Source organism: Coenobita brevimanus, chromosome 23 (assembly GCF_032717465.1).
Source record: "Coenobita brevimanus isolate Jiangsu-jjx chromosome 23, ASM3271746v2, whole genome shotgun sequence".
Taxonomy (NCBI): Eukaryota; Metazoa; Arthropoda; class Malacostraca; order Decapoda; family Coenobitidae; genus Coenobita; species Coenobita brevimanus.
This window is the reverse complement of record NC_136976.1, coordinates 9,311,524-9,324,692: the sequence shown is the minus strand read 5'-3', so window position 1 is coordinate 9,324,692 and position 13,169 is coordinate 9,311,524.

Genomic DNA, 13,169 nt, shown 5'->3' with positions numbered 1-13,169 from the left:
CAGAAAATTTCCTGACTTGGATTCTCTTATACTAGATACCCTCAACTGCCTTGTTAAAACTATTGTCTTGAAGAACAAGAAAGGAGATAAAAGTAAATGGGATAAGAAGTGTACAGCAATTTCACATGCTATCCTAACAGCAGCTAGACCAAGTTCTTTCATATCCCCTCTACAAATAGGCCTTGCTGTTCATCTCAGTCAAAAGTATGGTTCTAAGCATCTACTGAATGTACTCTCTACCTTGGGATTATGTGTTTCCTATGCTGAGGCAGCACTCTTTCAAGTATCAGCTTTGCAACATCCAGCTAGGGAACCTCAGACTGACTCATTTACACAGTTTGTATTCGACAACGCTGATATGAACATCTGTACCATTGATGGATTCAACACTTTCCACAGCATGGGAGGGATTCAGTGTGTCACTCCTTCTCCAAATGATCCTACTTCAGATCAGCCAATCACAAGACTAGAGAAGATCCCCTGTGCATCCTCTGTTAGACAGTTTGATCGTGTTCCCATTAAAGCAGTTGAAAATAAAAGTGCAGGAGGACTGCTGCATATAGAAGTCAGGGATTTAGCAAATATCAGTCCAGTTTCCACCACTGTGTCAGCACTTTGTAGAGTGGTTCTCATCCCACCCACCATTTCCAGATTTTGATAGCATTATGTCGATCAGCACAGGAGTAACAGGAGATGTAGAAACAAATCCTCATAATGCGTATGATGTTGGAGTTTGTTCAATGTCAAATATTGTTGGCAGCAACTTTGCAAAAGTCAAGTTTGAACGAAAGAAAAGGGTCAAACCCTTGGAAGCTGCCATGACAGGAGTAAAAATACGAGATGTTGCATGTCCAGTTGAGCCTGAGATGTTATTTAGAAGAATTTCATTCACCAAGAACTCACACGAACTATTCAAACTTAACTCTGAGTATGAACTAGCCCCATACCCCATGTCACTTTTTGATGAATTAGGAATGCGTAAAACGAAGAAATCCACGATGTATGAAGTATTTGCACCTCTTAGTGACACAGGAATTGTTGGAGATACAGTTTATGTTATTGATGGAGGATTTCTGATTCATCGAGTTGTTTGGCAAAAGGGAGAGATATTTTCAGCAATTCTAAACAGGTACACTGAGTATGTAAAGAAGCACTACAAGAGAAATGCCATTGTTGTATTTGATGGATATCCAGAAAATCTAGCAGAAAAAAGTACAAAATGTGCTGAGCGTGCTCGTCGAATGATTTATTCTACCAGAGACACCATGTTTGATGAAACAATGCCAACAACAAGCCAAAGTAAATTTCTTTCAAACGAGCGAAATAAGAGCCGGCTTATCACAATGCTCATCACTAGATTGATCAATGAGGGTTTTACTGTAAAACAGGCTACTGAAGATGCAGACACACTGATTGTTGCTACTGCTATTGAAAAGTCTACCAAGGCTGAATCAGTCACAATAGTAGGAGAAGATGTGGACCTCTTAATTATCCTTACAGCCTTGGGTGGATCAAAGACAAATATATACATCTTAAAACCAGGCAGAAGGAAATACAGAAAGCAAACTGTACACGTCAACCTCCATGAAATTTGGATCAGTCATCAAGGACAGCATTCTTTTCTTACATGCATTTAGTGGGGCTGATACTACTTCTGCCTTTTTCAGACAAGGAAAACTGAAGTTCATAAGCCTGTTGGAAAAGCATGGCGAACTACAAGATCTTGTTGCTGTGTTTAAAGAACCATCTGCTGAACCTGCGAAGATTGCTGAAGTAGGAAAGGCTTTCATTCTTCAGTTATACAGGACTAATGAATGTGAATCCCTTTGTGATTCGAGATATCGGTGCTTTGCCCAATCACTGAATAAAAGTAAATTCACTTTGGCTTCTTTTGCCTCCTACAGATGCGGCTGCTCGATTTCATTCCTTACGTACATATCACCAAGTGCAGAAGTGGTTGGGAAATGACTTGCCACCTACACAAAGGGGTTGGAATGTGACTACAAAAGGACTGGGCCCAATCACTACAGATAAAGACCCTGCTCCTCCAGACCTGCTCAACATTGTATCATGCAAATGCCTCAAAGGTTGCATGACTGCCACCTGCAGCTGTAGAAAGGCAGGATTAAAATGCTCTGTGATATGTGTTTCTTGCAAGGGGCTGTCGTGTTCAAACTCTGACATAATTGTTGATGAAGAGGACTGTGATGATCCCATTGATACCACATTAAAAAACTTCCTAATGCCAGAGAGTGAAACAACTCATGGAATAGAATAATCAGAATAGAATAGAATAATAATTCACTTTCCAGCTGCTGTCTTACAATCATTCTACAAAACAACCCGACTAGAATTCATTATCTTCCTATGAAGAACAAAATAGTTTGTCATGCTATCCACAACGAGAAAAATAACGCTATCATGGAAACCAATACTTCTGATTTTGAAGCAAGAACTGGTATAGCAATGACTACGATTGATAACTTCACGTTTTGGGTGGATGGTTGGGTGCAAGGCTGGTAACTCCACCAGTGAGCATTCACTGTCTGTCCTAAGCCAGAATAACGGAGGAAGAACACCCTTGGGAGACAATTTTCGAAACTATATAAGGAAACGGGGAGTATGAAAAACAAGCTGCGAACATATTCCCACCACTGGCACCAAAATGGTGCAACGTATCACAAAAATGAATAGGAGAGTTTTTATAGAGATTATTATGTAGATTATTTTATGTATCGACACATTTCCCTCCAAAGTGAGTCCCAAGCGAGATATTTGCAAAAAACTGTTTTTCGCCTCCATTTTTTCAAGTTGGCGGCCAAATCCGGGGCGGTAGAGGGGTGCAAAATTAATATGTTATTAATTACCCTATTACGAAGACAATAAAGCTTATTTCAGCTTTCCATGATTTTTTTTCCTTATTCAACCCCTATTGACTGGCCTATAGCTACTCCGTCAGCCAACCATCTCTTCCTCCCCTCCTTTGCACACATACCTTCATCTTTTCCTCCGAATACAACCAGTCATCCCCACCTACCTCCTTCTCGACCTCTCCTTCCTTCGTTTCTCCTCCTTAGGCAACCAAGCTCACTTCGCCATCCACAAGTATTCCTCGGCTTCCCGAAAGGATTGGAGTTCGGCTTCGAAACTTTTTGAACCACACTTTACTAATTTGCCACAAGTCCCTCCGACATGATATGAAAAGCACTCCCAGTAATACCATCACATCAGACAGCCCTTTCATATAATTTAAATGGGCGGTGGATATTAGTGCAGAAATGGTGAATGACACGTGTAAGGCTATTAGGAGGATCATTGAGTCTTAAGGAAAAGCTGTCAAGCGTATAATGAGAGTCGGAGAAGAAGAAGAAAAACATGAAGTAAACTCCTTGTCCTATCCGCTTAATTGCACTCCCTCCCACACACTTGTTCCAGCTTCTCCCAGACATTATATGACTTCTCTCCCCATCCTTCATTTCTCTAGGTTCTTGGCTACCTCACGCCTGTTTTATCCCACCCTTCTTAATTCTTGGCGGATATTGTTGAGGGGTTAGAGAGGCTTCATTAATCACCTACACATATATGACGTCAATTTCACTTGCGAGATGACCCCATGTAGCGAAAGGCTTGCTACTTTTATTTGATCTTATTTCGCCAAACCTCTTAATTATAACTCCTTCTGTATACTTGATCCTTGCTTCCATCAGGCAGGTATACTTAGGTTGGGACAGACTTTACGAACTTGAGAGGTTAGTTATAGCCTTCTTTTATCCCCTTAACTAGAAAAGGTTTTCCCTGTTGAATAACGTCGTCCACAGGTAGCAAAACTAAGCCAATATACTCGTTTAACGTTACCAAATGCATGGACTTATATTCTGTTTCATTTTCTATAGTGCACATTCTCTCTCTCTCTCTCTCTCTCTCTCAACTCTGATGGTCGCTTACAGACTGCTGACTGGCTGAGGCTGATGGGACGGGGTGCCAGTGTGAAACGAGATGAAAAACGACCATCTATCCAGCACAAGAAGAAGGTAAATATTGATGTTTGCTTGAAGGGAAGGGAGGGCAGGGCGCCATGAATAGAGGCAAGAGGAATGTGGAAAAGAGAGTATGCAGAAAAGACTGTGGGAAGGAGGGGAGGGGAGGGAAAAGGAGGGGTGGTTGGAAGAAGGGAGAGGAAAAGGGAAGGAGGGGAGAGGGGGAGGGAAAAAGAGAGGCAAGGAGAAAAAAAAAATTGGAGTGTGGAGAAACAAAGGTGGGCATGAGAGGAGAGGTAGAGGTAATAGGGAAAAAAGGGAGATGAAGGAGAAGGGGAGGGTAAAGAAAATGGAGTAGAGAGGAAACGAACGGAGTACAAAGGAAAGGAAACAACAACAAACTTATTGTCTCTTATGGAGCTGTTCGTTTCAAAGAAGACTATGCCTGTGATATCCAGTTCTGTGAGCTGAAGTTAAAGATAGCATGGCATGAAGGCCTTCCCCGCCATCCCCTCCCCCCTTCCCAAAAAAAAAGTGGCTGAAACCGGCAGGAAAAAGTAAGAAGGACCATCATGCAGTAGAGAAAGAAAAAAATACCATTATAATATCATAGGAAAAAGTGAAAAGGAAAATTGTATATATCCTTCACAAGCTTAATCTGTAGGGGAAAATTAATATTATCTGAAGAACTGCTGCTGTATTAGTCTGCCAAATTTCTAGGCAGTTTGTTCCATATGTTGACAGCCTTATGAATGGAAAATGTTTTGCATCATTAGAATGGAAACGTGGACCAATTTTTGTATCGCCAGCAGATTTGGGGATTTTGCAACACAAACCTTCATCAGTATCGTCAGTATAAAGAAAGAACAGAACAGGGCCCGGAAATGAACCCTGTGGTACTCTGCTTGTAACATTCTTCCAGTTCGATTCCTTCTCATTAATTACAACTCTTTGTCTGTGTACGTTCTGTTAGCCAATTATCAGCCCATCTTTCGTACATTGCCTCTCATACCATAGACTTCTAAGTTTCTCAGGAAGTCGTTTATAGGGACCATTGCTGAATGGTTATTGGAAATTTGTGGTAGAGTACAGCAACCAAGTTAGTTATAGCGAACATACCAGTTGTCACTGAAAAGTCAGGAAGATTAGTGAGGCATGATCGTTTATTCCAGAATCCGTACTGTGGGTTAATAATGAGATTATTTTGTTCTGAATGCCCAGCTAATTTGTCTTTAATTATGGTTTCCCACAACTTGCATACTACTGATTTTAAATTAGTTGGACGATAATTTCCGTGTTGTTATTTATTGCCTTTTTTTTTTTTTTTTTTTTTTTTTTTTTTTTTTTAATATTGGAGTTACATTAGCAAGTTTCCAGTCTTGTGGTACAGTGCCAATTCTTAGTGGTATATTTAGTATTTTAGTTAATGGTTTTAGTATTTCATCATTCACTTGCCTTAAGATTCTTGGATATATTCTGTCACGTCCGGGTGTTTTGTGGATCTTCAGTTTATTGTTCATAAATAGTACATCTCTGTCACTGATCATAATATTTCTCAGTCTCTTCATCCACATGTCCGGTGGAAGACAAGGGAATTGAACATGAATTTTCTATGGTAACTACAGATACAAAAAAGCGTTAAATATTTTAGCCATCTCAATTTCATCATTTGTATGTTCTCCATTTGCTGAAACTACTCGTAGTGGGTCTTTTGTTGATTTCAGTTCGTACTTCTGATGTAACTACAAAATTCTGTCAGGTTTGTTTTAGTGATGTTAACAAAATGTGCTTCCAGATTTTTCTTGCTTTGGCCTTTGAACCTTTTGGCATTTTTGCAAGGATTGTGATATACATTTCTGTCTTCCTTATTATTTGTGGCTTTATAATTTTGGTGAACAAGCTGTTTAGGTGAATGGCAATTCCTATTTTCATTGTTCCGATGTTGTGGCTTAGAGTTTCTCATAGGTCATATGGATCAGTACACATCCCTTTACTGTTTAAATAAGCTGTTCTGAAAACAGTGTCCATACCTCATGGACATCTGTTGATGGAATAATCAGTTCCAATTATTGTTAACTACTGTATAATAAATTTACAATTTTTGAAACTCTGCTCTCTTGGAGTCTGGAGCTTTCTCATAACTTTAATTTTTACTATTGTCACTGATGTGGTTGTGATAAAAGGCGTTAGGAGAAATTCACTTAGGTTGTTTGGCCATGTGGAGGGGGTGGAGAGCGAGAGACTAACGAGGAGGATGTATGCGAGTGAGATGGAGGTGGGGAAGGGAGGGGGAGGCCGAGGATGAGATTGAGGGATGGAACGGAGAGGTATATGGGGGGAGGGGGAGTGAGCTTGGGAAGAGCAGTGAAATGGCGGGGGACAGGGCGACATGGAGGTGATTTGTCTGTGGCCACCCTTTACGGGGTTGAGGCGTCTGTTAATAGATAGATAGTCACTGAAGTTAAGGTTAAGTGTGACTGTGTGATGATCAGCGGTACTGAACTCATCTCCAACAAGAACATTACCGACTGAGTTTTTTACTGTAGTCAGTACATGGTCTAAGATATTTCTTTCACGTGTTGGTTGTTCACCAAACTGATATAACGAGCTGTCCAACAAGTTATTGTACAAGTCCAGTTCTGTGTGTGCAAATAGGGATTCGCTTCATCTAGTTATAGGTAGATTAACATCTCCAGAAATTACAGTGTTCTGAGAGCAACAGACTTCTACAGTTCGTTCATATAATCTATTGTCATTTTCACTGGACTGAGCTGGTGGACGATAAATCAGTCCGAGAGTCACCTTTCCATGTGATTCATTTATGTGCTGCGTCAATATTATCTATGGAAAACTTTGGAGTTAGTACTGGATGAAGGTTCGTTTTAATGTATAGTATCACACCGCCTCCCATTCTCCCATTTCTCTCGCTGCTGAAAATAGTGTAATCTGGCAGACTGTAATCTGCTAAAAACTCTTTTTGCCCTGTAATATTAATAATACTTTAGTCCTAAACAAATGCAAGAGGCTGTAAATCATTAACCATTTATTTTGCAAACTACGTACATTAACGAGAAAAGCACTCACATATCCATCTTTGTAACAGGAATCTGGAATACTTGTCATTTGATTGCAGTTTGTTAGCATTCATGCCTCCCCTGAGCGCTGTGCGTGAGTGGAAGGACAAGAAAAAGGAAGAGTGAAGATGAAGGACGCGGGAGGAGGACGAAAGCTATAACGTGACACTGGGGAAAAAAAAAAGAAAAACGGTATGCAGAAGGAGGGGTATGGAGGAGGGGAGGGGAGGAGGAGAAGGAAGGAAATGGAAGAAGAAAGGGGAGATGGTTTTGTGCAGAAAGAACACAAGGAACTACGGAAGAGGGGAGAGGAGAGGGGAGAAAGGAGGGAGCAAGGAGAGGGATTTACAGAAAGGACGGCTGCAAGGAGGAAAAAAGAGAAAGAATGAGGGCGAAGGAGGGGAGAGTAAGAGGACAGGGAAGAGGGGTATGCCGAAAGGAAGCTAGGAAGAGGTGGTTGGGGTATGAGGAGGCTGAGGAAGAGAAGTGAGAGGGAAAGAGTGGAAAACAGAAGGAACACATACGGAACTCAGTTGATGGTCACACTGATGATGGCACGGACGCTCGCCCTGTGTCCGTCCTTCGTTAAGACGCTAGCTTTGATTTGAATAATAAGTTTGGTGGGGTCTGGAGGGGGGAGAGACGAAGCCACCTCCCTCCCAGTTAGGGAAGGGTAACAGCAATATTAATTTAACCTAAGCCAGCATTTTTAAGCCAAAGCAGGGTGAGATGAACGGAGCGTAACCCTGGCATCACAAGCAGCGTATGTGCAGTTGTCATTTAGGAACTTTTGATACCGGGGAACTTCTGAGCTGCTGCAAAGATATACATGGAAGGGAGAGGGTGGGGCTGAGAGGGGAAAGAAGGAGGTGGGACGAGGGCCGAGATATGCAGAAAAAAATATCAGAGAATATGGAGAGGAGGGAGATGGGGAAGTCTGAAAGGAGTGGAGGGAGAGGGGGGATGGGAAGGAGTAACCAAGCATAGATATTTCGTTTACGATAAAAGAGTGGGAAGGAGGAGGAGGGGGGTAGACATATATGAAAGGAAAAAAGAAAGACTGGAGGAAAAGAGGATGATTAAGGTACAGTAAGGGAGGAAGAGGAGAGAGGGGTGCAAAAGGAAGAAGATGAAAACAGGAGAGGGTGAAGATTTTTTTTTCTGAGGAAGGGAAGGAAAGGGGGGGGAGAGGACAGATTTGTGAGAAAAGAAGAATGAAGGGGGGGAGAGTGGGAGGATGAGAAGAATGTGGGGGGGGAGGAAACGGAGGGAGATGGGAGGCCTATCAATAGATAGGAAAGAGAAGAAGAGGAGGAGGACGGGGAAAAAGGAGGAGAGGAGAGGACGAGGAAAAAGGAAAGGAGGGGAGAGGAGGAGGAAGATAGGGGGAGAGTTCGGACAAAACGGAGGAAGAGGAGGAAAGTTGCATATTTGTATGGAAGGGAGAGGAGGGGGAAATAAGGGAACAGAGGAAAAGGGAGGAAGATTTTTATGGAAAGAAGGAGGGGAAGGGAAGAAAAAGATGATGAGAGAGATCAATGGAAGTAAAAAAGAAGGGGAAGAAGGGAGAGAAAGTAGGGGGAGTAGATTTGAAATGCGTTCACTAAAGTGGATAGAGAGGACGGGGGTATCGATTTGGAAGAAAGGAGAAGGGGAAAGGAAGGAAAAGGAGGGGAGGACAGGCAGTGAGGACGTGAAGGAGAGGAAGAACAACGGGATGGGAATGAAATGAAGGGAGGAGAGAAAAAATAAGGGGACAGAGAAGTAGTTTTGGAAGTAAGGTAGAACAGGGAAAGGGATGGGAAGGAAGGAGGACGGAACGGAAGGAACAAAAGAGAAAAAGGAAGGAATGGGGAGGAGAAGGGAAGGAAGGGGGAAGAGAAGAATAGAAAGGAGGAAGAGAAGGAAGGATGGAGGAAAAGGAGGGAAGGAAAGAGAAAAGGAAGGAAAAGGGGAGAGAAAGAAAGAGGGAAAGTACACGAAGGAGCAAGGGAAGGAGGGAGGAAGAAGGAAAGGAAGGTAAAGGGGAACTAAAGTAAAGGGAAAGGGAAGGAAGTGAAGAAGCAATAAAAAGGAAAGAAAGGGAAAGGACCTGGAAGGGAGAGAAATGACGTGCGAAGAAAGAGGAAGGGAAAGGAAGGAAGGAGGGAGAAGAGGAGAGAGGGAGCAAGGAGAAGGGAAAAAGGAGGAAGGAGGAAGTAGAGCTAGAGGAATGCAGGGATTGCGAACGTTGCGCAAGAATCCAAATTAAATATGCAGTCCAGCTAGTTTAAGAAATGGTTGAAGCTGCAGTAAGACGGCTGACTCACATTCTCAACAAGGCAACTCCAAATAATGGATAATATTTGAGAGAGAGATTGGAGGGCTTTTTGTTTTCTAGGGTACGGTAAAATTTTGTGTGGATGTGTGTGTGGACTGGAGGAGTTGCACTGCCTTTTTTATTTTTTTTCATTCATTTCTTAATTATCCCGCGTGCTCCTTGTCCTGGTGCTTATTTTGCTAACATAATTATATTAGTTCTTCTACTATTGAAACTAATTTCCGGTTTCCCGAATATGTATTGTAAACTTTACTCTTTGGCTGTCGCGTCATTTCTGGTCCTGTATTCCATCTCACGCCAGGCGGTCATTTTCAACTGTTCCATCTCATTCTGTCATGAGTGGGACAGGTCTAGTGTTCTATGCCAGTTAACACCAGACGATTTTACTCAGCTGAAAGTGGGTTGAAGGAATCTGTGTGTTAGGTTGGCAATACGTGTAGGCTGATTGAAGAAACAACACAGTTCATTATTTTCATGAACAAAGTATGTAGATTTCTTCACGTAGATATTGCGGTATGTTTGTCAGTCTCTGTCTGTCTGTATCTATGTATATATGTCGCAATGTACGCACTTAATATTTCTATGGTCGTACCATTCTAAAGTGGCGGTTTGGGTGGGGCACGAACCTCTGTACAGTGTTGCCACGTTTTCCATACTCGCGATGCCTCTCTCTCTCTCTCTCTCTCTCTCTCTCTCTCTCTCCTGGGGGGATTTGCATCACCCTAGGGAATTTTGTTTCTTTTATGTCTTATAAACTTGTGCTTTCATTTCTTTATTTTGTTTTTATATTACTGTTTTACATATGGCGCCAGATGACCTCGGTGTTACGACGCTTTTTCATTCAATCATTCTCGCCCTCCTTCCTTCCCTCCCTTCATCTTTCCCTCAGCTTGACAATGCACTCAACACTGCCCCTTGCCTGCCTTCTCTCTCTCTCTCTCTCTCTCTCTCTCTCTCTCTCTCCTGGGGGAGATGTGCGTCAATTTTGTTTCTTTTATGAGTGACTTATAAACTTGTGCTTTCATTTCTTTATTTTGTTTTTATTATACCTAATTATGTTTAAAAATATTATTGTTTTACATATGGCGCCAGATGACCTCGTTGTTGTGGTGCCATGATTTGTTTTCATTCAATCACCCTCTCCCTCCTTCCTTCCCTCCCTTCCTCCATCTCTCTCTCAGCTGCACTCAACACTGCCCCTGGTCTGCCTCCCCCCCCCCTTTCTCTCTCGTCTGTGGTATTTTAGGATACATTTTGGTTATTTTCTTTTACGTTATAATGTACATATTGTAAATTTGACTTTATTTCCACACCACCCAGGAGGTTAAAGTCTTGGCGCGTTTTTTTTAAGAGGTGTTTCCAAACAGGCCTATTAATCCTCTATCCCTCACAGATGACCAGGTCGGACTGAGTGTGTGTGAGTGTTGCCGCTCACGAGGGTTTAGTGTTTTTTTTTTTTTTACTAAGAAACTGGCATATATTTGCTTATATTCCTGCACATTATCTTATAATCATAATTGTGACATTATTACCAACCCCAGAAAGATGGTAACAGCCAATAAAAGTGACTACTTTTTTTTAAGCAACACTGTAAAATAATTATGCCACGTTTCTGTATTGCCGTATAAATATTTTACGCATAATCAGTTTACTGTTCTTTCATATATTATAATACACACGTTACCATTATATTCTTATGTGTTTATCTTATTGTGATGCCTATTACATATATCAGAGCCGTTCACATAGCGGGTATGGAACACGTGGCACCACTGTACAGAGGTTCGTGCCCCACCCAAACCGCCACTTAAGATTGGTACCACCATAGTAACAGGAGCATCTCTAGGAACGGTCCGGTCAGTCAGTCATGCCAGACGATTTTCATTCACAATATGGTTTGCTCTGGTGAAACCCCACATGGTGCTTCACTGTGATTTGTTCAAGATTTGCACACCCAAAGCACCACAGTATTTCACTCTTAGCCATGTCCCTTTTGATGATTAGCTTTATTGGAGTCCCTGATGGTCCCGTATCTGTCATTCTGTACTGTTATTGTTATTATTAATATTATTATTATTATTATTATTATTATTATTATTGTTGTTGTTGTTGTTGTTTTTGCTGTATCGTGTTGATGTGAGGGAAGAGAGGAAGAGTGAGGAGGTCATATTTTTCCAGTAACCCATTTTGTACAAGTGTTTGTCTGTGTACTGTCTTCTGTCATTTTATTCAGTTACCGGAAAATTTTAGAAATACGGAGATCAGGTATAGTACAGTCTTCTTATGGTGATGACCTGATTACATGGAAAAGGCGTTATCTCAGGGAAAGGTTAACTTTCATCTATCTAGTACAGCATATGTTGACAGAAACAGATTTTCTTTCCGTTGGTAACCTACGTTAATTATCAATTCCTCTTCGCGTTTCTCAGAAAAATTTCCTCACGTATATGGCTGAGTCACGCCCGAATATTATATATTTATTTAAACAGATGCATATTTTTCCTTTAATACAGAGAAATTCTTTATCAACTATTTTGCGAACATTTCATATTTCGTTGCCCGATTTTTTTTAAAGGAAGAAAGTAGTAAAGGAAGGAAGTAGTAAATAATCCCAGTAATCCCTTGATTCAGACAGTGTAATTCTTCATTTCATCACCCACCACCAGGCGATTACATTCAGCATAGGAGGGGGATTTCGTTCTGGGGAGGGATTTATGATGTTTATAGTTTACTTCTTTGGTTCGAAAAGGTCCTGTAAGTTGAATAAAATCTTTTGAAGATAGCAAGAATAACTGTAAATTTTGTTATCGGACTGGAAGCGTTATTGCTCTACTATTTATGACTATCCAACTGGACTGCCTTTTGACTTGTAGGAGTAGTTGCCTGATAAATAACGCCTCTAAAATGCTGATCCCCCTCATCTTTTCTCACCCCAGTCCTTCACCCCTCCCCTGCTTACTACCATCCCGGTTGTCCAATACTATCCCATCCAGTGCACACCATCATCCCAGCCCCATCCACCACCATTCCACCCATTCACACCACCACCCTACCCATGCCGCACACTACACCCCTGTCAACCGCCCCATCCCTGCCCACCCGTACTCTAACCCTGCCCACCATCTCCTCAACTCTGCCAACTACATAACCCCAGCAGCCATTCTATCCCTGCCCACCACCTCAAACTGCAACCCACCACCTTAACCCTATGGCTGCGGTGGTCTCATTATCTGTCAAACCGTGTAGTGCTCAAGTGCGTAATTCCCAGTTAAAATATTCATCGAGAAAGCAGATATCCAGAATAAAAATAACCTATCGGCACAATACTACCAACCCACCCCATCCTACCACCAAATCTCTGCCGTCACTCATCCTCCCGATCGCTGGTTAGAGTTACGACTTAAACCCTTTAGTAAGATGACGTTTTATATTCTTGCTGTACAACGTAGGATTGAACTTTCGTACTGAACAGGTTAATAAACTCTGTATGTCACCACTCTAGTTAGAAAACACTCATCTATGCTGAAGAAAACTTTATTACAGTAACAAGAATGAAACGAAAATTACGTCATCGAGTGAAGTGGCTAACAAGAGTATTTCATTAATATTTCATTATTTGGTGTTGTCCAATGATTTTATTAAGATATGGAGTGCGTCCCTAGTGGTGATGGGGCTAATGAAGACTGTATCGAACTGCCCAGCTGTGAAAATTCTCACCTAAGATGAATAAAACTATCAGGAGATAGTAAGAATAAGCCCTGACGATTTTGCATTGAAGGATTTGAGTACCAAGAAAAG